Raw genomic sequence first — 26,760 nt, 5'->3', positions numbered from 1 at the left:
AGTGAATACACTTTAAATCTTACCTAAAAAGTGTCAAATGTTTTCAAACCACACTGAGTAAATGCGTATTTCTGTTGTAAAGTTAAGCCGTTTGACACAATATTCTACAAAGATTGATTTTATCATGTAATAAGCCACCCTGTGTTCAGTTAGTGAACTGATCTGCTTCCATTAATTTTCCAAAATAGCCTAAAAAGTTTTGTCCCTTTCTAATAAATCCTTTCCAAATAAAAAAAAATATCTATTTTTTTAAGTATTGGCCTGTTTTTTGTTCACTTTTATATAAATGTTCCCTGTTAACAAGTATGTCAAACAGGTTTGATTGTTTCCTGGATAATTAATGAAATAAAAGTAAAAACAGTTCTCGGTTCAACATGCAAAATCTTTAATTATTAAGTATTACTAGTTTCGACTGACTGTTGTTGGAGTTGAATGGATTAGAACAGAATGTACTGTAAATAATTATGAAACCCGTCTGTCCTGTTTTGTCCTCTAAAAGACGTTTTAGCTTTTTGGAAATAAATTATTCGTACTATAAGCTGGAATGTGGTTGGCCTCATTTCACTGTGTAAGTTGCACACTGTCACCTGTCATGAACTATTGGAAAATAGAGCTTAGTTAAAGTAAAAAAAAAACAGAAAAAGTAGCTATTTTATGTTGTGAAAAAATAAGAATATACACCAAAGTCCCTTTAATGGTGTGAAAAATTGACCAAAGTTTTGACATTTGGCAAAGTTGGAAACGTTTAGCTTTTCTGAACATAAAATGTCATTAGTTTTGATTTCTCCAGCATGCAGCTAGATGGACATTTAAAAAGAAAATAATGTTTGGGTTTTTCATTAAGCACCCAAACCAACCCAACAAAGAAAACTATGTTCTCTGCATTTTTGTGTGATTGAACAAAAAGTCCTGCACTCTTTTTTTAGACTAGCAGACACACCCACATGCAGTTAGGCTCCTATGTTTGTCTTAAATGTAATGTCACTGCATTCATCAGAAGACATGGATTACAAAAAAGCAAACAAAAAAAAGAAAGCAGAAAAAACTTGAGCAGGTTTTCTACAGAAACGGGTTCCTCAAGTGACAGACTCAAACGACAAAGTATACACTGGGGAACTGCACTGAAGTTTAAAGTAAGCGGCGCACAAAATGCAGTAAAATCTGACTTGTGTACCCATTAAGACGATCCCTACATGACCGATCTGTTGCATTGCTAATAAAGCTTTCTTTATAGAAGAGTGAAGTGACTGCTTGCTGCTCTTCAGTGTTCAGACTGGAGGTGCTTAGCGCGCCAGGTGTTTCACCCGAGATTTTTCCACAAGACAAATGGAAAAATGCCATATCCTTGAAACACCCCATTAATACGTCCTGTAAGGCTCGCCACGACTGATCACCGGCAGCTCCATTTTATTACGGCTTCTTGTCTTTGTGAAGCATAGCTTTCAGTTTACTTTTCAGTGTAATTATAGCATTGTGCACCTTGGGATGGCACACTCCAGCACATTGAGAGAACAGTCCATTGGCTGAACGCCCATCATTGCCTCATTCCCTACATCACCTGGACATAACTCCCCCAATACACACACCACATACACACAAATTGTTAAATATTTGTTGTAGCGTGCATTAAAATTGGGCCTCACATTTAAGTAAAGGCAATTGCTGGTTTTAAGTTGTCAAGATTTAACTCCACTGTTGATTTAAAGTCAGAGGAACAGTGTGCTAAAAGACACACTTTGATGAAAATTGGATTTTTGTATTTTCTTTAAAGAAATTATTTGTAGAAAATAAGTATTTGGTCAGTAACAAAAGTTCAACTCAATACTTTGCTATAAACCCTTTGTTGGCAATGAAAGTTTTCTGCAGGTTTTCACAAACTGCTGCTGGTATTTTGGCCCATTCCTCCATGCAGATCTCCTCTAGAGCAGTGATGTTTTGGGGCTGTCTCTAACTCGCACTTTCAACTCCCTCAAAGGTTTTCTATGGGGCTAAGATCTGGAGACTGGCTTTATATATCTCTCATTGATGCCCGTTTCTAATATCTGCTGGACGGCAGGGTGTAAAGACTCCTCGTTATGATTGGACGCCGCTCTCTAATAGTGGCCGGGCCACTTTAAGATCCGCCCATCACCTCTGGCTTGGACACAATTGTGCAGATTCCGGCTATCTGTGGTATTTGTGTTGTGAGCCAGTGTAGTGATGACCATACAATTAATTCAATCCATTAACCGTTTCAGCTTTGTGCGGTGGCATACGCCAAAGAACATTCCGGTGAAGAATCTGCACGACACTTCTGGGGTGGAACTTAAATTTATCCAAGAATGGCACAAGCCAGGGCCGGCCCTGGGTATAGGTGAGCCAGGCGGCTGCCTAGGTCGCCATCTGCTGAAAGGGGTGCCAAATTGCAATATTTTTTTTTATATAGTTTGACACATCACTCATTTTGCATAAAATGTTAAAAGAAAGTGTTAGTTAAAACCATAAATGAAATAACTCCAAAGTTTGACATAAAAATCACGCCATGCAGAACAGGGCCGGGTCTAGCACAAGCAGATGGGTGATATTGAGAAGACGACTGCAGAATAATGAGGACCTGCCTGACGGAGGTGCAATGAAGAGGAAGCGACGAATTAGACTTTAACACCGATTACTGAACAAAGATGGAAGGGAGCGCATGTCTCCAGGAAAATGATTCACATGAAAGCGAAGAGGATTTTTGATACAGAGATTGATAATACTTCAAAGAGAAAAGCAGCTCTAATTATAACAATATATCATGTTCTGATTTCAATGAATCCTAAAATGTCCCTTTACATTTTGTCACCAAATTTACCTTCAAAATTAACCCATAACCCATCACTGTTCTGTCTGCTACATAATTAAAGCCAGTCTCCAACTGACGCCTGACTCTTTTTTAATGTCTGGACGGCTGGGACATTTCTGGAATAAATGCCTAGGCTACTGAAAGCAGATATACATTAAAGAAAATTAGCCTCAAAATGACATTTCTGATTTATTTTTCTTTAAATTCAAATTGTTGTAAATCAGGAGCAGACATAAAGTGCAGTTTGGAGAAACTTGTAACCTGTAGGTTGGGGGTGTGTGGGTCTGTAAGCTTGTGGGAGAGCATTCTGGGTGACGGGAAAGGGGGTGGTGTTTCTCTGAGGCGATGGTCCTACCTACTACTCAGAGGTGAATTTCTAATTAACTCCTGACATTCTGCAGAAACTATGTCCTAGAAAACGACTCTGTTTTGGCTAAAAACAGGAATAATCATAATTAAAAGATCCCCGGGAACATTTTTAAAATAGATCAAAAGAAATACTAACTGTAGAAGGGTAGTCTATAAAAACATAATTAAATTTGGTCAAAATACTGGTACAATTGAAACATTTTCTGATGTTAAGACTTTAGGTCAAGGCCCTCTGCTGCTCAACAAAGAAAACTACTGGACGTGAAGATGTGAAAACACAATCGGGGTTCAGGCTTTCGTCCTTTTCCGTGCATGTGCTTAACGTGTGAGAGGTTTGATGTGGTCGGAGTTCCTCCATCCCAGAGAGCATAAAAGATAAGTCAAAGCTGTACTTTCTACTGTATGCAATTCCTCCCTATTACATGTGGAATTTCCTCCCAGATGATTGAAGCGTCAGCATATTGCTGCCACATTCCCTCCCACAAGGGCCCGGACTTTTAATAATTTGCAGAGTGAAGGGGGCAGATGAGAGGCTATCAAAGTCACTTGGTTTAATCTCTGAAGCGCCACCATTCAAAAAGTTCTCTGCAACAAGGAAGAACAGTTGGCTGGAAAGACAGCCGAAGCCGTCTCAATGTACGTTGTTTATCCTTTGTGTACAGTTTGTACTCTATGTATCCCATAATCAATAAATGCCAAGAAAAACTATGTGCACAATGTTTACAGTATGATCATGTGGATGAAAAGTAACAATAAGTAATCTCATGTCATTTAGCTGTTCTATGCAAAGTTAATGCAATCCTCTAATGTTTAGTATAACACATCAATCATGCAAAAATCTATTGTTGCATTAGCCTTGAAAGAACAATAATAATAAAAATGCTGTAATGGTTTTAGCTTCCTTTTCATAAATCATGCTTGCAGGCAGGGGAGGGGGATCTTAACATGCCATTTCAGCTCATCTGAGCAGTTGAAGGGATGCAGAATACTGATAGGATATTGAACAACCGGAGCCGCAGTTGGTCACTTTAAACTGAAGAGGTTTGAAATACTGTTTGACACAGTCACTGGCTGCTTCTAACTGAAGTTGACCCACCACCTTCTTCTGTGTCATAAAGGCACTCAACAAGAAACAATAAATCAACAGGAAGTGCAGAAGAAGAGAGGACAGCTATGGATTCATGTTTATGCCACCGATCCTTTGTTGACAAATAATCAAAAAAACGGTATCGTGCAAAAATAGGTGAGGTTATATGTAAATATCTGCAATGTATGAACAAAATGCAAAACAAATCAAAGCATAATTGCAGCACATTGTTCCTTCTAGTAGTTTGATGCACACAATAAAATATGTACATAATGAAAATTCCATAACTTTCAATTATGTATAATTTTTCAAGAAGTCACCTAGCAAAACACGTATTAAGAAATTTCTAAAGAGCGTAGCTTTCAGGTTGGATAAGTGGGAGTGCATTTCTTCTGTGGAGTTTCAACCTGGGACTTTTTTTAACAAGTGCTTGTCAGCGTAGTGCTCTGAGCATCGCCTGAAGAGGCTTTTTGATTTCACACAGAATTTACTCTTCCCACAAAGTGGGTGGAGAAGATAATTCTCCAAAAGAGGGTGGAAAAAAAAAGAGAGAATTAATAAACCCTTTTTAGTCAGCGTAATCATTCATTTTGAACTTAAACTGAACAGAGCAACAAAACAAATCATTTTTTGGGGAAGAATACATGTATTTTAATGCCCTCAAGCAAAACTAATTAAAGACGACACCTCATTTACATAAATAAGCATTATAATTTGCATGCGTGCACAGGGGAATAGAGTCAGAAAAGAAAGCAATATTTTGCAGTCTGCTAATTTCATTTTATTCAGGATTTAAGCTTAATAAAGATTCATTTTGGAGGGGAAAGGAAAATAATCAAAGAGGAAATTTGAACTATCTCCAAAGATGCAGCAGCCTCCTTTTCAAAGAGCGCCGTTCGAGGCACCAGATGACTTCTAATCTGGAGTGGCACTTCCTGGCCTGGTTCCAACACCAACTCCTTGAAAGGTAAAAAAAATTTTAGAGCCCAATTTATTAGTATGCAGTTCTGGCTTCGGGTAGAGAATTAATGGCGGTGACTGATAATGACTGTAATCGTGGCACAAATGGGGTGTTGAAATAGCAAACAACGGGCACAAGGCATGTAATGGGGGTTTTATTAATTACCCAAGGCCTGTAGCATGAGCAGTCTCTAGGATTTACTGTGGCCATGCCAGCTGGTCAGAGGGGGTCAGCCGGTCCAGTCTGAGGGGAAAAGGGTCACAGCAGAGAAGCTATTTATTTAAAAACTTGTTCTCCTTGCCATTTGCTTTATTTTTTTTAAGTATTTCAGAAAGTCTGATGCAAAAACAACACAAATTGCTCTCTCTTTATACAAATGAGCAAAGTTCCAAAGACTTTAACCTGCAGAACAATGACAAAGGATCCCTCCATCTTTGTTGACTGTTGTGAAAAAAAAGAAATCAGCATATGGTAGCCCTGTCAGGTAGGATAACCCATTCACACATCAGCTCATCAACAAGAGAGGATTGATTAAAAGTCCTTTTTATTACTCACTGCATCCTTAATGGACGCTAGACTTTCAAAATGGAAGAAACAATTAGAGTTTTACTGCTTTGCGGGCACTGCTGATTTATATAAATCACTGCACGGGTGTAAATTTTCCAATAAAAGTCTGTACCACTCCTAGCATACATAATCAACATGTCCGTTCTTGGTACACATGCTAGACTTGAGCAATCTCTATGAACTGCCACAACTCTGCAGTCACGCCAATTCAAGCTCCATCAGGTGATTGACTTTAAGCGCTCGATGACACTTCTTGGCAAGTGTTTGTGTTTTATTCCACAACCACTTGGCCTTCTAAAGGCCCAAACACGACTACAGTCCATTAAGCACATGTGGTCTGCTCAGTGTTTCACTGGAGAATTGTTTCATGAGTGCAAGAAAATGGGCAACAATTAAGTAAAAACGTATAGGAATGCATTTCTTTAAAATTGTGGCATTTTTCTTACGACGTGTGCTGTGTTTGTGTTCTATCTGCTCACTAAAGGCAGTTTTAACAAATCTGAACATGTTTATTATTATTAATTTTGAAAAGAATTAAACGATTTCTCTTTTTTTACCCAATTTTAAGCTTGTATTGCACACTAAATATTTTATTCACATTAAAAAGTTTTAATAAAAGATTCTGAAAACATGGAATTTCCGTCTCTGGTCCCTCTCCATGTTTGTTGCACTGCCTATGCTAGAATAGGATTGTGAGGGGCTACAAGCGAGTGGGATAGAGTGTTACCAAAGGGATCATGGGAAATGACATGAATTTCTGACACCGGTTTTTCTTTTGTTTTGTTTTTGCCTAAAATACAGCATAATCATAATTAAAAGACAACTGGGAATGATTTAGATCAAAAAAGGATCAGACTGTAACTTTAACAAAATTACAAGGTCAAATTTCACAGAAATTGACCGAGGAAAACATTCTGACTGTGGGGGCAGGTGCTTATCCAACCTTTTACCAAGGTGTGGATACTTAACAAACCAAAAAAGTTCAATCATACAAAAAAAAAAACAACCTAAAAATAAACAAAAAAATATGGGAGAGAAAATTCTCCTGAACATTCTATTAGCCTAACAATACTAAACAATGTCCCACTCTTATCTACTTTTTGTGTTTTAATTTCTATTTATTATGATGCATTTGACTGTCTAATATTATTTTTGCACTTTTTAACAAGTTGCATCATTTTTCTAAGTCAAATGGTTCCAAAATTATTCATTCATTCATTTTCTTGACCGCTTCTTCCCTTTCTGGGTCGCGGGGGTGCCGGAGCCTAACCCGGCTGCTGATGGGCAAAGGCGGGGTACACCCTGGACAGGTCGCCAGTCTGTCACAGGGCCTCAATCACACACACATTCACTCTCACATTCACACCTAGGGGCAATTCAGAGTCACCAATTAACCTATGAAGCATGTTTTTGGACGGTGGGAGGAAGCCGGAGTCCCCGGTGAGAACCCACGCATGCACGGGGAGAACATGCAAACTCCACACAGAAAGGTCCCAGCCGGGATTCGAACTGGGGCCTTCTCGCTGTGAGGCAAGAGCGCTAACCACTGCGCCACCGTGCAGCCCGGTTGCAAAATCATTTTACAGTAAAATGGTGTGTTGACTGTTAGTGGAAGGATTGAGAGAGTATTAGTAGTATGTAGGATGAGTAGTTTCTATGAGGCGCTGACGTGTTTTTATAATAAATTAAATTTTGTTTTTAATACTTTCATAATATGTTATAATTTTATATCTTGTTGTTAACACATTGATGAATGCATTGTTACATGAACCCACATGGAGCTCCAGGCCATTTGAAATCAGTTGGGGGAAACTTCAAGGACCTAATCAGATCTTTTACACTGGAAACAAAGCTATAAATGACCTTGTTGGCAGGAGCAGACACTAGATTTTGTTAAGTTGATCCTATAACATGTGGTTCACACCGGTTGCGGAAGCGCTGCGAAGGGGCCACTTCCATTCGGCACCTATGGTGTATTTCACAACAGACGTGAAGTGCCGCGGTCCTCCGCAGCCCTCTGCGGCTGGCTCGCGCTGTGTAGTGTTCATTTCGGCATCCGGTCTATTTTTTGCACGAGCGATCTGCGTCAATCCTTGCAGGAAGTTACACCAAGACACACAATAAAATCCAGCCAATTTTCAAAATATAACCAATTTTTCACAATTTTTGTATTTAAAATGACTGTAGAGATTAAAATGAATACACACAAAAAAGAAAAAACAGACACTGAGACACACAGATCAACGTAGTGGGCTAATACGGACCGTCCGTCAACTATCGCAGAAAAATACGTGTTCGGTGTAAGCTAGAGGTTTAGCAGATTCCGCGCACACTCCTCCTGCACACTGCTACGCAGCACTTATGCATCCCGTGTGAACCAGGTGTAAGCCATTAATGCCTCTGCGGGGGAGGGTCTCTCCCATCCTGACCACCGTTGGCCTGCAGACACACATGACCGCCTCGTTCACTATAATTGTAGAATCCATTTTACGGGTCTTTCATGGGGGAGATCCAGAGTCATCTTTTTATTTTTTGGTCACTTTCGCCCTCATCAACAAACACGCAGAGGTTAGCGAATGTAACCTGACAATGGCAATTGCAAAAATTCACCTATTTGAAGTTTAATACATTTAGGTCACATTTTATCATAAAATATGATTTATATCACCAACAAAAATGTCATCTGGGACTGGAAGGTGTGTAGTTTTAGATGCAAAATATTAACCAATAATTGTGAACATAAATGTAAAACTTAAGTGTCAAGTGTAAAATAATACTTAAATAATAATAAGTCTGTTTATCTATTTTTAAATTAAACAGCTGTTTTAGAAATGAAGTAAAAAAAAGCTATATAAGAGATAACTTTTGCGTGTTTTTCTGTTTATTATTCTTGCTGCTGTTTCCTTTGAACTTGTTTTTCACACGGTTGCTTTAAGGATAATTTGATCTTAATTGTACTCACTACTGGGGCATGAAACAGGTGAAGCCTGTTGCTCTATAAAATAACTCAAACCAGCATTTCATAACAACGCAGGTACTTTTGTTGCAGTTAAAGTGATACTCCACCCCAAATCTATATTTAGTGCTTCAATCAACCGCCTCCGTATGTTGGCAAACTTTTTATCCTTGTCGGGAAAACAGCTTTTGCACATTTACGTGTTATGCTGAAACCAATAGTGACGAGTTAAACAAAAAAAAAAGAGGGATTTTCCACCTGCATGTTAATTTCCTATCAGATTGTATCAAATTATTCAAACTGGAACATTAGTGAAAGCTGTGTTACTATATTTGAAACTGTTTAAGATAATAGTTTACCTTCCCAGCACTAATTATTCATCTTTATAGTTTATATATGGATGCAAAATGATGAAAAAACATTATTTGAAAGTGACTTGTCAAAAGTAGAGTAAGTGACTCGTACTTCAACTGCTACTACTTCTGTCAGGATACTGTCCTGACTTTGCATGCATCACTGTGATTTATAGAAGAATCTGAAAAACAAAAAGAGAAAAGAGTTAAATCTAAGTGCTGACGGAGGATGACAAGCATTTATCATTTCACTCTCGTCAGCAACATTCCTAACAAAACTTCAACTATTGAACAGCTCCAAATCTGAGCAAAGATTTACAGTAGTTCCTGCATAAAAACATGCTGCTGGGTGAGTCGAACGGAAGATATTTGTCTGTACAAAAGCCTTTTTTTGTCAGCAGACCGGACGTTTTGCTTTTCTTTCTGTCAAGCTGAATGAATGAAAAGGGGAAAAAAAAGACATTTTTAAGGAAGCTTGACGTCAACACCAACTTGTTTTTCTATTTGGATAAAAATGACAATCTTATATATATTTACAATGAATCGATTGCATTTCAGATTTCGATTTCAGGACAAAATTGTGCATAAAATTGTGCATTAGGATTTGTTGGGAGCAGTGCAAGTGAACACATATTTATAAAAACAAGTCTGTCTTTCTAATCCTGTAATCAGTCCAAAATTCCCAGAAAAGTCTGTTTTTGAACTGAACTGTCTGTCATGAAGGCTTTAAAGAGCGGGGCGGGGGGATGATGATTGCACTCACTGGAAGCGCAATGTTGAACTTAAATACCTTTTTGCTCTAGTCACATTGCGTGACAAAGGAGTGTTTTTTTTTTTTTTAACTGAATATCTTTTTCATTCCTATGCCCAAGGGTAATTAATGGTAACATAACCACAGAAAATCTCACCGTTCAGGTTAATTTCCCCTTTTTATTTGGCTATAAAGCATGCTTTCAGTTCTCAGAACTTTTGATGGATTAGAATTTATTATTAATATTATTTATAATGGATTATATTTTATAAAAAAAAAACACTTTTTAGCTATAAAACATTCTATGAAAAGTAAATGCCTAATAACTTAAAAATAAAAAAACATTCACTAATAAATTAAATTATTATTGAGCAGGAAATTCTCTGTCAGCCACTGAAGAGTTAAGAATTTTACAGCTTTTGTGGTTGCTGTTTTATTACTAAAATCAAAATCTCAGAACTTCACCTCATTTACTTGTCTGAACAAGGCTTTGACTCATGGTTTGGCTCTACATTAGGTTAATAATATGAGCTTCACTTTGTAAATCAAAACTCCTTCTTTTTTAGCAATTTTACAAAAAATAAATAAATAAAGAGATCAAATATCTAAAGTTTTACAAAAAAGAATATATTGCCCTCAATCCATAATACATATTTTTTCTATTATAAATGTTAGAACACAACATATTTTTTTTCTTTATTACCATGCGTCAGTGCTTTTGTTTTCAGAGAAAAGTCTTTAAGTCAATGGAAAATACCTGAAACCTCGTTTGCTTGTGAAATACTTATCAAGTCTTACTTCAGGTACCTGATCTATGGGTGTGAACCTTTTTTTTTTTTCTTATTATGATGCCACGTGTAAAAAATGCACTGAAAAGTGCCTTGTGATAATGCATTAAAACCGGTTTTTACATAACGTTCCAGTAACTATAAAAGAGAAAATAATCTTTTATCTTTAGTGCGTGATGAGTGCTTTCTTTTTTGTCTATTTTGGTTTGTTTTTGTACCTTTTCTGTTCTCTGCGGTTGTAAAGGAAAAGCTGAAATTGGCAGCATTCCTTGTCTGGGACAGACACGTGCACGTCGCTCCCCCCTCAACACCTACACACACACACATCCACACGCATCAACTTATTAGAACACATAAAAACACAGAGCTGAACCAGATGTTCAAGTTCTGACCTTGAAACCGTCTCTTTTTTAAGGCGAAACAAGTGTAAACACGGTACTTTTTTAACAGAATGTTCAACCACTTAAATGTTTACATTCTTTTATTTAGTCATAGGATTTTTCTGTGCAGGTGACAAACTCTGAAACAATTGAGGGGAAAAAAACATTGTGTCACTCCTAAATTCTGCCTTTTGTGAACATAGAAACACATCATTAAATATAGCCTGCCATAGTTGAAAATATTTACTATTAGTTCAGCACTGTGGATCGGTAGATTGCAAATCAAGATCAACAATTCACAAATCGACCCTTGATTCTTACTGTTTAATACAAAATATATTTCTGATTTGTTGTTAAATGTGTGTCTTTTTTACTGGATGAATACAAACTAAAATAATATGTATTTAAACACTGTAATTTATACCTTTATTTACAACAAGGGATCAAAAGATAACAGATAAAAACACAAAAGTTTAGAAAGAAAGAAATGGTATTTTTGTCTCTAAACAATGTCACACTCACAAGTTTTTCTGTCAACTTCCTGGTTAACTGCAGCAGGAAACAAAACATAAACATCACTGTTCATTTGGATCATAGAAAAACAAATCTTAAAATTGTTTTTCACAGATTTTCCATTCTCTAAGTTTAGCTCACCACAGTTATGGTACATGATGAAGATAGTAAATGGAGAGACAGCAACACTTTAAAAAATATAACAACTAGAAAATACTCAGTCTTTTCATTTAAACAGACATGTTTAATAAACTGACTTTTTCATCTGTAGTAGAAAATAACTAATGATTTTCTCTACGTTCTTGTTTGTCATATTTCTTATTTATTTGTTTACTCTGATCTAATAGGCCTGTAACGAGTATCCGAGTACTTGAATACTCGCGATCAGCTCCCAAAAATTGCAACGACCATCTTTATAAATATAGTAAAGTGTATTTAAAAATACGATTTGGGAATAATGTGTTTTTTTGCTCCGAAATGTAGAATAATATCAAGTTTTAGGTTAATAAACTATTAAAAAAAAGCCAAATGTGCAGTTCTATTATCACAGGAAGTAAACAACTCTTCAAAATAAAGTGTAGGAGAAGCTTCCCATTTTCAAAGTAAAACTAGCAAGTGGTTTTTTTAGTTGAAAAAAAAAAAAGACTTAAGTTTCATTTACCGACATAAGTTCTGAAAAAAAACCCCAAAAAACTAGTTTTAACTGCATTCTTGTGACTCTGGTAACTGTTCAACAGTTTACGCAATCAATGTGAATCCAGCGGATCGGGACGCTGAGAGAAACAGCCTTCTGCTGATATCCAGTGAAGTGATTACATAATCACAGTGAATCTGCTGATTCTGCAGTGGAGAAAGCAGCTTTTCATAACGACTTTGCACCGACATTCAGTGCTTTAGAACGTAAAGTGTTGCAGAACTTTGAGAATGGAAGAACTGTGGGGAACATTTTCAGGATTTCTTGTTAAATGATCCAAGACCGCAATGACATTTAGTTTTGTTTACTGCTAAAGTTAACCATAAATATGAAAAAAAAATTACTTTTTTAAAGTGACAAACACCATTTATTTCTACCTAAATCTTTGTGTTTGTATCATTTTTGTTGATTCTGATCTCCTGTACTGTTTCATAGTATAAATAATATGGATTTTAATCCACAATTTGTTTCGGTAAAATTTAATTCAGTCTTTTTTAAAAAAAAAAATCTACACTAATATAGTGACTCTGAAGTTTTTTTTAACTTCCGGCGACAGAAGCTCATGTGGTTTACTGTGTTTATGTACTTATGTACAACCATTAAAAAATTACAGGGACAAAAATATGTATTTCCAACAGTTTTATTATTGATATCATTATGAAAACAGCCAACTTACTATTACTAATGCTTAAAAAAAGCACATATTGAGGATTTCTTAATTTTTGTCAATAATCGACTCAAAAATTGGGAGTGGGGCAGTAAGGATCGCCCCCTCCCCCTCCGTATCTCAGCTCCTGCCTGAAGTGTATTTTTACTACACTCCATGAAATTTATAAAAGCTGCAAATTAGTGATCTGGGACGTTACAGATATTCATACTTGAAATTTCCGGAGCATATCACAAATATTTGAGTATTCGGATCCTCGTTCCTGCCCTACTGTTAGTATTGTGAGTTTGCAATACCGAAAGAAAAAAAAAAGTGTTAGTTAATTTTACAACAAGTGAAAAAGTGGCTCAGTAGTCAGGAATAGCTGCCCTGTGGGTACTGCGAGGGAGATCCCTCTGAGTTCCAGAGGTGTCTCCGACAGGCGTGTTGCCTCACCTGGTCCCAGATTTACCTCAGATGGTTGGCTTATGAAGCCGCCATGTGGAAGATATCACACTAATCCACTGTGCCTTTACTTGGCACTGAGACATTGGTCTTCTCCAACACTTCTGCTCCTCTAAAGTTGTAGCTTTGCCTTCAATAAATGTCAAAAATATCTGCCGCCTTGCATATCTCTTTAGTGCGATCGACTAGTCTTAGGACAATATGCTCAAAACTCTTTGACTCACTTGTGATAGGGCACAAACATGTTAATTTAATGAATATTTCAAAGTAAAAATTACCAAAATAAGAGTTCTAGAGGTTATATTTTAAACAGAAATATGTTATTTAATGTTAAAAAGTCAATCTTATTCATAAAAAGGTTTCATACTAAAAGGTTTTAAAGAAAAAAAAAACGCTGCTGAAATGTAATGATTAATAAATGCAGTTTAAGCACGGCCTTGATAGCGCTGGTCTTTGATTGCTCTTTTCCATGATAACAAATGAAACTTAGCAGAGTACAAAGGGCAGAGCCATACCGACAAATTATTGTTGAAATAATTAACATGATCAACTTGTCCCTTTTACTGTTTGCGGAAAGCTGTGGAAGTTTCCAGCTTCTTCTTGTGTTTTTCTTTTTTTTTTTTTTTGGGCAGAGGACTTGCCCTTTGTATCTCGGCCACATCACAAAAGGCACGAAACAAAACTCTTTATTTATCCAGTGATAATTAAGCTGTTCTCATTAGTGACATAATTGGAAATGTAATTAGCAATAGTAATAATTATTGCATTTAATACCTTTTCTCTTTAGTTATCAGACTCATTCAAACTGGTAATTAGAGTTCAAGTGAATTTCATACTTTTGGCCTAATTCGTTTTTGTCACAAATTAATTATGTTGTTTGCTTTTTTTTATTTTTTTTATTTTGTCATTCATTGTGAATTTTTAGTAAACACTCAAAAAGGGTCCATGGATAGAACAAAGCGCTTAATACCCACAAAAGGATTTGTTCTATTTATATATCTTTGAAAATATTAGATTTTTTATTTAGAAATAAATAAAATGCTTGAGTCAAAGACCCAGCAGATGTCCAGCCATTGTCTGTCTGATTTAATCAACATCCTTTTTCTGAGGTTTAATTTGGGTTGTATATGTTTGCAATCCCCAAGTACAGTAAAAGTATGTTCCTTTTGTTTTCATACATTTGGGGCAAATATCTGGTATATTTTTCCATATTGAAATAATACGATCAAAAACGACAGTAAAAAATGTGATAAGCACAGCAGAAGATGCAAAAGGTAGGTGGGCGGGGCATCTTGCAAGAATGGATAGCAAAAAGTGGGTCAGAAAAGTGGTGAAATGGACTCCAAGAGAAAGAAAAAGAGCAAGAGGGGGGAAACAAAGCAGCGATGAAGAGACAATATTGAGAAGAAAGCTGGAAGGGCCTGAATGCATGTGGCGCACGGCCGCTAAAAATGGAGAAGTTTGTGGAGGCTACCCGCCAACAGTGGCGTGACAGGCTGAAATGATGATTTAAATCTGCTGGTGTCGCATATGTACGCATTAACCATTTCTATAGTCTGGAGTTAGTTCCATCAGTTGCCCAGGTGTGTGAAATTTGTTCTCTGCATTTGAGCCATGCCCCTGGGGGAGGGGTGAGCTACAGACACACCGTGCACAGGAACCATTTGTTGCTTTAACCTCCCAATCCAACTCCTTTTCGCTAAGTGTCAAGCAGGAGTGAGTCTCATTTTTAGTCTTTGGTATGACTCGGTCGGGATTGGAACTCACGACCTTCCAGTCTCAGGGCGGACACTCTCCCACAGGGGTGTTAAGCTCAATCGCACGAGGGGCCAAATCTGAAACACACCTTAGGTCGTGGGCCGAACAGGATAGACATTTATTGAACACTCTAAAACTAAATGTTTTAAAACTTTAAAACCGTAACTTTTTAACATTATTATGAACTAGATATAATGCATTATCTGTGATAATGCTAGTGGGACTCCTGTTAGCTGAATTTGGTAGCTAACGATGCTAGTGCTGATAGCTGAAGATGCTGAAATTGATAGCTGATGCTGACACTGATATCTGAAAACACTGATGTTGATAGTTGATATTGAAGTTGAAATACCAAAAAAGCCTAAATAACTTTAAAAAGTCCATAGTAGCCAAAACAGCTAGCATGTTCCTGAAATATTAGCTAAACTCCAAAATAATCTAAAAAATCACAGTAAATGCCAAAATAGTCCAAAAATCTAACAGAAAAACTTACAACTGTAACTTTTTAACATAATTCTGAATAATCAAAAAGGCAGGAGTATCATTCCAGAAAAATCTACTTAAACCTAAAATAACTTTCAATATTTTAGTCTCCATAAAAATATATTTTGTCAAAATTATACAAGTTAGAAATAAGCATAAAATAACGTTGGGCCATTAATCATAATAAAATAAAATAAAAATATGGGCCTTATTCGGCCCCCGGGCCTTGACTTTGACATGCGTGCTCTACCACAAGGCCACTGAACTGAATTAATCAGCACTTTTTTAAGCTGCAGGTCAAGCATCCTCCCACACTCCATTTGTCATTTCTTTTTCTTTCCAGGCATTTTACTCTGTCAATTTTGTTTAAATGTGACAACAGAAAATGAAATTCAGAAATGGCACCTTTTTTTGGAATCGTCTCACCATAGATTTTTCCAAAATTTAACATTGTGGTTTGTTGCATTTTGTGTTGTTTTAACAGAATTTACAAAATTTTAGATTTTTTTTTTTACTCAAATAATATTTTTCAACTCCTTAAATGAGATCAGAATCTGTCACTTTTAGCACATTTTAGTTTTCATTTATTTTTTTTAACTTAAAACCAGAAAGCATCTAACAACAACAAAAAGAAGCTTTTTACTTGTGAAGAGAGTCAAATTTAGCATCATCTCTGGAGTTCACTGAATCTTCTTTGGCTTGAGTGACTTTGTCAGCATGCTTTTAAGGTTCATCCCTTCAAATTCTGTCAGATATTTACCAACTCATCGTTGCATCCCTTTTTTGAAAGTAAAAACATGCAACGGTAAACTGCTGTTTTATGTTTATCTACAGAAATCAGATGGCAGTGGAGGGAGCATCGGCTGGAGGCGATAATGCAGCTTTAGCTTAACCAGGAGGTGAGTCTCAAAAGAGGTTTTTCTGATCTTTATTCATAGTTTCTTTAGACTGGAAAATCAAAAAGGGAGTTTCACATTTTTGCCTTTTTTTGTTTGTTTTCTCTAAATGATTGGATAATTAGGTTTATTCTCACCAAACGCACAAATGTGTCATGAAATGTGTGGCACTAGTGTCTCTGTCATGTTGAAGTTTCACCTCTGTTTCTTGGAGCATCTTAATTGTCTCAAACATGTATGCAAGCAGCACGTTGGAGTCATGATACCCCAAGGCATAGATTAATTAAGCTATGAAAACCCATGAGCAGGGAGCGTTCAGCAGGTGCCTGTTTGTCCTGGTATGGGACTTGTTTTTTGGCAGAGGTGCAGCGGCTCATTATAAATCTATAATTAAGTTACAATTTTATTTGCCTTTTTTTAACCTGTTGTCATTTGGGGATCTGCAGCTCTTAAACCCTGTGAAGTGCTCTCTTAGCTGCACCAATTTTGAGCTCTTTGGAGGGGCTGTTCTTTGAGAGGTTTGTGATGAGCGATCCTTTCTGTCTGTCACTGTTTGTCCCAAAACCACGAGTGATCATGTTTTGAGTTCATGAATTTTTAAATTATTTATTTCTAATCCAAAACAAGCAGATTTGATGCCTCCTCTCTGTTTTTGGTACAAAAGCAAACGTTGCTCCCTCATTGCTTGGCTTGCTGATGAAACGCTCCTCAGAGCCCCTTTATTTTGGCTCGTCTCACACTTAGTTGGCAGTGAGAACTGAATTCATTGAAGCAGCTCTTTTAGACCAACATCTTTTTTTTTTCTTTTTTCGGGAGTCACCTGCTATCAGAGATGGAGGGTGAGGTACACAGCAGGAGCCCAGTGGAGGGTTAAGCAGACAAAAATAGAATGGGAGATCCTGGTAATGTCTATGAAGAGCTTGATCAAGCTAACAAGGCAGCCTGCAGGGAGGCAGACCAGCCAGCAAATTGAGGCTAACTACACTCGTACTTGTTTAGCAGTTTGGAAAGCATCCAGCATGAGGACTAGAAAATCTGTAAAGATTTTTTATTAAGATAAAGAAGTTCTAAACTTCACTGTATTTGCTGTAATAATAGTTTTGTGCTTTTGATTTTAAGATTTCTGGTTAAAGTCACATGCATGGTAGGTTGACCTGTATGGGTGCTGCAGGTTATAGCGTTGTCTGGACCAGTGGGGGGGTCATAGAAAGGAGCGGCTGCATCGGGAGCGTGCACTTACACAATGGGCAGGGTAGGGAAAATAAAAAAAAAAACATCTATATAGTGTACCTACTTCATAATTACTTACATTGTAGGGGTTTAAAAAAATATTGATACAGTAAAATATCACGATACTTTATATGGCGATACTTGTATCGGTTTAAAACACTGCTAAGGGGATATTTATTTAATCATCTATTAGCAAACATCTAGTTTAATCTTGCTTTTGTTTTCTTCTTAAATATTTCCTAAATAACCAAAAAACAAACAAAAAAACCAAAAACAAATCATGACATTTCTTGGGTAAAAGCAACTTTTTTTTTAGGACTTAATGGATTAGTGTCCAACATGTAGAAACATTTTAAAAACATGGCAACAGATTTTCAGAAAAAAACTTTGATGGATCAAAGTTTGGCTGCTTAAGACTACGGTTAGATTTGCCAAAATGTCACCAAGCGGTGACCTATATACCAGTTTTTCAGTTAATCGACCAGTCATATTTTTACATGCGGTGCGACAACAGCCGAGGTTTTAAGAAAAAGTTCAAATTGAGCAGCGACTGGGCAATTTTTTTTTTTTTTTTAATATCAAGCAATGGGTGCCCAGGCATATTTGGAGGTTGCATTAATTTACTAAAAATCCCCCAAATCATCTGTTGATCGGCCGATTTCCCTCCAGCCACCCTCCTGCCCCTGTGCTGCCATCCCACTGCCTCAGTCTGATTTTTAGAAATCGTGTGTAATTTAGTTTTGCGTGCTACACTCGTACGAGCATTGTGCGATTGTACAAGTGCCCTCTTTTGATCCGAGCTACCGTGCACACGAGTCATGTCAGATCTGCTGCCAGCTGGCGCTTCGGCTGTGGCCTCCCAACTGTTGCCCGATTTCGACTGGCGCCGTTTGCATTAACGTCGATTTTCAAAAAAAATTGGCGGTGGCAGCCAATCTTGAAGATTCTACCGATGCCTCCCCAACGCGGGGTGGCAGTCGTATATGTGACTGTCGCAAAAGATTAATAAAATATAGTTCGGTCAATGTAAGAAATTCACTTGAATCGTATCTGGTGAATAACTTTCCGACTCAATAAAAGTGTCCAGTCAGCATTTGCAAGTCATTATAAGTGCTGACTGGACACTTTACAATTACTTGCGAGTAATTGTGCAGTAAAGTGGAGGCCTGTTTTTTTTTTTCTTTTTTTTGAACCTGAGAAGTGAATCTCACCTCTTTCTGTTACTCTTTCCCCACTGTGATTCGCCCAGGGGAAAGACGCCTTCTACATGTTGTAATAAGGGGAGCTGATATAATGAAGGTCATTGTAATCATAGCTAATGTGCCACAGAGTCAAGACACTGTAGCTTTATTTGCCAGCAAGGCCTGGCATTTGGTGCCCGCAGGGATCAGCCTGATAGTGTTATCTTTACTAACCTGACTCTAATACAGGCCTTCCTCCGCTGGTTGTGTCAGTGTTGGCTCTGAACTTTTCCCAGTGATCCTGTCTGTTCGCGAACATTCGGGCTCTGCTCAGCTCCATCCTGGTTAAATCCCATCCCAAGGTGTTTGACTTCACTCACTTTGCATACTTCATTTCCAGAGCAGCGCTCTGACTGTCTGTCTGGGTCGGAAAGCAGACCGGACTCACAGAGCTTCCGTGGAAGGTGCTCGACAGAAAGACATTTCACTGGCGTCTGCTGAGGACTGGCTTGTAGGAGATGACCTCTAAATCTAATCCTGTCCCTCCGGGTATGCAAATGTCCTCCGCTCAAATTTGATTTGTTTTCGTCTGTTCACAACAAAGCTGCTTGTTGAAGACAGTTGTACAACTTTTGCATAAAAAAGTGGAGAAACTTTCTCAAAACAATGTAAATGTAGAAAATCAGTCATTTTGATTAATTAATTAACTAATTAAATGCACTTAACAATTATAGTTTATTTAAATATTTTAAAATAGCTTTTTATTTGACTTCCTTATATTATTTTTGTTTTAAAATAAGCACTTTCTGTTAGAAGCTCAATCATAATTGTATTTATTCGTTGATATATTTATACCTATGATCCAAACAAACTGATCCCATCAGTGGAACCTGGAAGCCGCTCCTTGTGCCTTCTTAGAGGACCATGAAGAAATGATCCCCTTTGTTTCGCATCATTAGTTCCATCTGTTGTGCGAGCAGGCCTGTCTGTTCCGGTGCATGGTAACGTGATGGTTGCCAGGGGCGACCGCAGACGCCACAGCCCTGGCGGCATGTGGCTCAACCTCTGCCCACACCTTTGCTTCTGCTCTGATCTCCATGACAGTTTTGCACACCTGCAGATTCTCTTAAACTTAGGAAAGATGTGGAAACTTGTGCGGTTCTGATGCTTCTGTGAGCTAAGTTTTAGTATTTTTTTCCCGACTTGTCCTGTTCAGCAGCTGATCAAAGAGATTTATTGCTACATTAGGGGATTATGAATCTTCGGACACACGAGGTGTATATTTATATAAACCCCTTTGTTTTTGGAGGCTAAACTCTTTTTGTTATAATTATATTTGTCTTGTTATTGTTTAAGCAAAATCATAAACTGTTTGTCCTTAAATAATTGTAAGTATATTTTCTTGGTAAAAACAGCCATTTTTTAATAATTAAAGTACTGATTTACTATTTAATTGAGCCGAGCTTCAGATTGGTGTAATTTAAATAACAAGTTGTGTGAAATACATTTTTCATGACCCAAAAATTTTGATTAATTCATGACTAATCATTTTAAGATTGATATATCTATGTATAGATGTATATTTCTCATTTGTTCGTCTTCTTTAGTATTTTTTATTGTTTTGATTGCTTGAAATAAATCCAAAATTTGACAAACAAATCTGCATTTATTTGGAATTTATATCAAATTGTGAAATTGATTCAGTAGTTTGTTATTAATACCCAGACTAATAAGACACTGTTCATGCTTTTGTAAAAAAAAAAAAAAAAGTGACCATTTTTAAACAAAATAACCTTTGATTTGTAATGCCTTTGTTTAGATACTCTTCATCAGACCTTCTAGTACCAACTCGGCTGAAAGTGATCTTCATGAGGTCAAACTTGTACTCTCACATTCCTGCACTTAGGAGTAAACAATGCTCCAAACAGATGTAACATTTTCTCACAACAAGGAAATATTTTATTCATGATTTACATGAATGATAAATCTAGAGAAAGTCTTAGCTGATGGGCATACACAATTTAACAACTGTCTTCCTCAGAATAATTAAGCACACACCCGAACACTTGGGACTGAGTGTTGATTTTTTTCCTCCCCCTTTCGCTCGACTATTTAAAAGAGGAGACTAAACATGAGCAGGATGCAAAACTTACTAAAAGAAAACGTCTGGAAAGGTGGAGCAAAACCGTACACTTGTCTTCTAAAATCACTTAAACTCAGCCACTCTTAAGACATGTGACCACACATTCTAATTATAATGCATAATTCCCAAATGAATATTTCCATAATGTCTCCCTAGTGAATTGCTCTTATCACCGCAGTGTGAATGTGCAGCACAAGGACATCTGTGTGCATGTCAATGCAGAGATCACAAGATAATTTTCATTGAAGATGGAACCATCAAAGGTCACCGCCATCCAAATGACCTAACCTTGCAATGTAACACCTGGGTGTAAAAGTGGACTCATCCTATCTGCTGGGATGGCTGTAATGTACCTCTAATGTATAAAGTGCGGAAATAAAATGAGAGTTATAGGTTGGTGGAGGAGTTGCAGTGTGGGCTCCAGAATACTGTAACTCTATAGGGTGAAATAGCTGTGTTGGTATCACCCGAGGTGACAGGCTATTGCCAAAGTGCAGTATTTGTTGGAACCATTATGAAATAAAGTCTGAGAAAAGGTCAATATTCGGTTTGAATTGATTCCTGGAAAACTCCAGAAGTGAATATGCTTTCATTTTGATGGTATTACTCTGGACAAAATGTGTTGTGTCAGTTTCACCTCCCCATTACTTTGCTCCATTAAGGCAAAACCAAGTGATTTTATTTTTGCCCAGTCTATTTTCTGTGATAAAATGAAAATCTGAAAGCTTTATTAAGTCTGAGTGACACCTAAAGCTGAGAGCCAACAGGAAAATAAGTCATGGGGGATCTGATTTCAGTTCATTTTTGCTCTATTCCCATCTCCTGATCAAATACTGCACTTTCCAGTGGGGGCTTAATGGGAGTGTCAAGTTCACAGCGGCCCTCTAGCTTCCTCTGACTCCATTACCTGATAACAGCACTGGTTTTGGCACTTATTTGCACACTGCAGTTAAACTTGGCTTGCGCTCGGCACATTTGTAGCAGGTTGTAATTGAAGCTGTATTGAGGGCATTTTATTAATTTCTAAAGGTCTTCCCGGCATATATTTTCAAGTTACTGTGCCCACTTACCCATCTAATTTTCTTTCATGCACTACTCGCACCACTGTTCCCAGCAAAGCTGCGTCTCTTTAAGTCAAACAAACATGACCAGGGATGTCTCGGGTTCAGGGCCTTTCAAACAACCTTTCAATAAAACAAGCTCAGCTGTGAGACATACAGGATCTGTCATGCTGGGCAGCCCTGCTGAAAATACCCTCCCTCCTGTTTCAAAGCCGTCAGCTTTTGGTTCCCCCGGGAGAGCCGGCTTTATCCTGCAGGGTTTATTTAAACTTGTTGGGAAGGTCTTGCCTTTTTTCATACAGTAGGTTATGTGACATTTAGGGAGCCTTACCACATATTAAACAGATTTTACTCAGCTTATTGATCCAGATTGTAAGTGCACAAGTGCCATTTTTTCTGGGAAAGGTAAGTGGAGGAACATTTTTAATATGGGTTGAGTGATTCTTGGTTTGCATCCCTTGCATTTGTCTGGCCTTTGCAGCCGTACGATGATGGATGCCGGGATGCCGGAAAAGTCGCCTTTGTTTGTCAGACTTTTAGTACTTTGAGAGCGACACTGAGCTGAAAGGTTAGAGAAGGAGCTGGAAAGGAAGGAAGGGGAAAGACAAATGAGGACAGGGGACACAGGCATCCTTTACACCTTGATACTGCAGTCCCTCACTTGTTTTTATTGACCTTTTCTCTTCTTTCTCACGTCGATCTAAGAGATCTGCCACTTAAATAAATGTCATTTGACCATCTGCGGTTTCAGTGTCACATGCTGACATGTGGTATTTTGATAGAATTCATCCGTTTGTGTGGGGACAGCATCGATTCGAGCCGCTGCATCACTTCACCGCATGCAGGGCTACAGTTCACAGAGCATCTTCTTTTTTAATTGTTCCCCCATAACTGCCTCTTAAATCACCACACTGGTCAGTCTCAGCGTGTTTCTTTTTTGTAAAATCCGAGGAGTACTGCTATGCTTTGGCTGAGACATTATTGGACCATTAAACGGCCACCCCTCCCACTCTTCAGCACTTTCAGTTCTGCATAAAGGCATCAGAATTGCTTCTGGGGGGGTGGAGGGGTTGCAAAAAAAGACTGCTGGAAAGGCTACTTATTCTCCTAATGATGTCTTGTCCTTTTAAAAGTCGTCATCTTCATTCACAAATGGATGACTACGGCAGAAGAGCACATCAGGGATTGAGGTCATCCCAATCTCCTTGTCCCAGCACATGAAGTTACTTTCTATTAAAAGAAGGCAGGGCGGTTTGAGTTAAAAAGTGGAGTTGTTGACACCAGATGGGGGTTGTGTAAAGCTACTTAGTAATTATAGTGTGGGTGGATTAGTTGCAAGGTATTACTGATTAGTGTGCTGCACACTGACAACACTGGTCAGAAATGCAGTAAACATATTTACATTACTTTTACCATTGCATTTGATTTCATGTAATATGCTCTTTTGTCATTTTGGTTCAAACTCAACACCCAGTTTGATCATTTTCTCTGTCATTACCATGTATTTGTGATTGTGAAAAATACCAAGAATTTTTCCAAGGGAGTGAACAAAAATGGACTATAGGCTTACTGTATTGAATGCATAAGGCTTTAGGGCGCGCTGGATTATATGGCACACCTTCAATAAATAGTGTATGTTTGAACAAATGTCATATGGTGCATCAAACTATAAGGATAAAAAAGAGTTAGAGATGAGTCTGTTATTCAGTCAGACTCTAAAAATTGTGTTTTACACTAATTCTAGAACATGTTTGTAGCATGCTACATGCTAGCCAGTGTTGCCTAGGTTAGCATATTCACAAAACCTCCTAACATTGTTTGAAACATGTAAAAAAAAAGAATGATGCCCCTAAAAAAACGCTACTGTGACGACGCCAACTCCCAACCTTGTTAGTGACAGAGATAAGACCACAGTCTGACACTGCTGCATGTTAGCCATGTTAGCATACTCACAATACTGCCAATTACCAACCTTGCCTGCAACATGTAAAAAACAGAATGATACAGCTTAAACAAATGTTCCTATGATTATGCCGACTCCCAACCTTGTTAGTAACACGTGTCTGAATTCCCTCTCCACTCCTTTACTACTATCAACTACAATTCGGACACCATGTTCACTAAATTTAAAAAAAAAATGGCAAGTATGACGTCACTGATTTTACAAACAGAAAATCTAATCAATATGAGCATTTTATGATATCTATTTATGACTCTACTGTGTTCTAATGATGAAAATGTGGATGGTTTATTAAAAAGTTACATTCAAACATTTTTTTTTTTTTTGCAAAACTGATCAAACGCAATGGATTGTGGTCTATACTTGCCAATCTAGTGAGCATCGTTCACACTAGCTTTTTGCAAAGATTTCTGGGAAATTTTTAGGGAACTCAATTTTGGAATTGTAGATCCGGACAGCACTAAAAAATAGCAAATTAACTATTTAGTGCGTCTGGACATACAGTCCAACATGTTAGCTGCATTAGCGTATTAATGTTAGCATATTCACAATGCCTGTAATTACCAACATTGTCTGCAACCGGTAAACAAACGTTACTATGAATAAGCTAGCTTCCAAACTTGTTAGTGATGCATAATAAATAAATAAATAAATAAATAAATACCCACGGTGACACCACAAAATGTGAGCCATGTTAGCATATTCACAATATCTGCAACTCCCAACCTTGTTAGTAAAACAGAAACACAATCCTTCACTCTACATGTTAGCTGCATTAGCATATTAACAGTACGTGTAACTCCCAAAAAGCAAAAAAAAAAAAAAAAGTCTGATGCGGCTGAAACAAACATTCCTGTAACTACGCTAACTCCCAACTTTGTTAGTAACATGTTAAAAAAAAACAGTCCGACACTGCTACATGTTAGCAATGTTAGCGTATTCACAATATCTGCAACATATAAAAAAAACAGACAGATACTGCTAACACAAATGTTACTGTGACTACGCTTACTCCCAAACTTGTTAGTGGCATACAAAAAAATAACAGTCCAATACCGTTACATGTTCACTCCTTTAGGGTTTTTACAATAATGGTCAACCTTGCTTAGAAGTGGTAAAACATCGTAACTTTTAAACTCATATATTTTGACTGTACCTCTTCAAACAGCTGTAAGTTTGTAAGCACAATAAGAATTAATCCATATATAATACGCTACAGATTATAAGACGCATTGTCGTTTTTGAAAAAAAAATTAAGCTTTTAAATGTGCCTTATGGTGCAGAAAAGTCAGTACCTATTGACAGACTGGGAATTTAGACTATCAACTCCTGATGGTTTTACTAGTGAAATAGTTGCTTTCTACATAGTTAATAAACAGAACATTTACCAAAAATATGATACATTCAAATGTTAACTTTTACATTTATGGTTTTAAGCAAAAAAAAAAAACAGTAAAAGTGAATCTTCTTGTGTAAATCTACTGTAAGTTGTGCTTCGTTTCAGATCTTTTAGCAGCAGGCGCACATCAAGCGTTTGAGGTGCAGTCAGTGATATGCTGACATGCGTCTCTAAGGATCTTCTGATTTGTATAATATCTTTCAGACAAGGTCATAACAGTTCTAACATCTTTGAAGATAGAGGAAGAAGATTGTGTTTCCCCCTTCATTGTGCCTGTGGAACAGAACAAAAGAGGGATCGTGGTGTCAAGGGGCTTCCACTCTTCAAAGTTGATATAAATCTGACATGAAACAATTTAGATAAAGTGATGGTTCTCTTGATTTCTGGCACCGTCCATTGAATAGACAGCACATCGCCTAGGAAAGCTGAATGGCTGTGTTTTAGCGTGAAATCCCGGGGAAACATATCCATCTGGAGCATGAATAATTTAGATGGCTCAAGTTGGTTCCTGTTGCTGTTGCGTTTGTGCTCAGCTTTCTCTCTCAGCTCAGCACCCCCACCGTCACCCCTCCCCTTCTTGACAACACTCCTGAGGCTTGTTTGTGATGCTTAAAGGGAAGTTGGGCCACATGAGAAATGGCGAGGAGGAGATACTCACTTTCTCTATGCTCTCGGCCTTCTGTCTTTTCCCTTTCTTCGACCCAAGTGAACCTCAGATAAACATTTTTAGTGACACACAATCACACACACACTTTAGGGTGTAGGAATACAAATGTTGAAAGGTGTATTTTAATCAAATGCTCTCTGTACACAACTTAAAAACAAACAATTACCTTGTATTCATTAATTCATTGTGGAATTTTGTAGTGCAACAAAATCACTAAAGAAAAGTTCTTACATGTCATCTAGATATCTCTCTGTGTGTAATGTTTAATGTGCTGACATAAATATAAATCCTGATTACATCACTGTTAAAAAAGGACAAAGTGAGGAATAGAATTAATATTTTCAAAGGATTTTTTAAGGCATTTTAGGATAAAATTATCTCAAAATGTGTTAAAGGATGACAGTTTTGCTACAAAAAAACACATCATTAATACAGAAATGTATTTAAAAACGTGTTTTGTTTTAAATAACATATAAATATGCATATATTTTTAGAGTTTTGGAATTTTTAAAATGTGTGTGTTTTTTTTTTCATCAGTTCCTACCATAGGGAGCTCTTCCACCTGGTTAAATCAGATTCACTTTTATCACTGTAGCTTTCAGTTTGAATGATCTTAACAGACTAGAAC

The 26,760-nt window shown here is 37.4% G+C and overlaps 1 long non-coding RNA gene across 1 annotated transcript in view; it reads left to right on the top strand.

Moving 5' to 3' along the window:
- Nucleotides 1-17,989, top strand: part of LOC112159167 — a 45,264-nt gene extending 27,275 nt beyond the window's left edge. Inside the window, exon 3 of the long non-coding RNA XR_002921437.2 lies at nt 16,430-17,989. This is a non-coding gene — a long non-coding RNA (uncharacterized LOC112159167). The remainder of the gene's footprint in view (nt 1-16,429) is intronic.
- Nucleotides 17,990-26,760: the final 8,771 nt, after the last annotated feature.

Source organism: Oryzias melastigma, linkage group LG7 (genome assembly GCF_002922805.2).
Source record: "Oryzias melastigma strain HK-1 linkage group LG7, ASM292280v2, whole genome shotgun sequence".
Lineage (NCBI taxonomy): Eukaryota > Metazoa > Chordata > Actinopteri > Beloniformes > Adrianichthyidae > Oryzias > Oryzias melastigma.
Note: the sequence above shows the minus strand (reverse complement) of the source record. Positions and strands in the feature narration are given on the sequence as shown.